This window comes from Cucurbita moschata, unplaced genomic scaffold, assembly GCF_002738365.1.
Source record: "Cucurbita moschata cultivar Rifu unplaced genomic scaffold, Cmos_1.0 Cmo_Scf00026, whole genome shotgun sequence".
NCBI classification, from domain to species: Eukaryota; Viridiplantae; Streptophyta; class Magnoliopsida; order Cucurbitales; family Cucurbitaceae; genus Cucurbita; species Cucurbita moschata.
This window is the reverse complement of record NW_019268542.1, coordinates 430,987-431,203: the sequence shown is the minus strand read 5'-3', so window position 1 is coordinate 431,203 and position 217 is coordinate 430,987.

The window sequence follows — 217 nt, the reverse complement described above, 5'->3', positions numbered from 1 at the left end:
AGCTTCACGATGACTATATGAACAAAGTGAAGAATAGGGTGCTAGAGTTAGTACAACTTCACGATTACTAAATGAACAAAGTTAAGAATAGGGTAATAGAGTTAGTAAAGCTTCACGATGTCTAGATGAACAAAGTCAAGAATAGGGTTCTAGGGTTAGTACAGCTTCACGATGTCTAGATGATCAAAGTTAAGAATAGGGTGCTAGAGTTAGTACA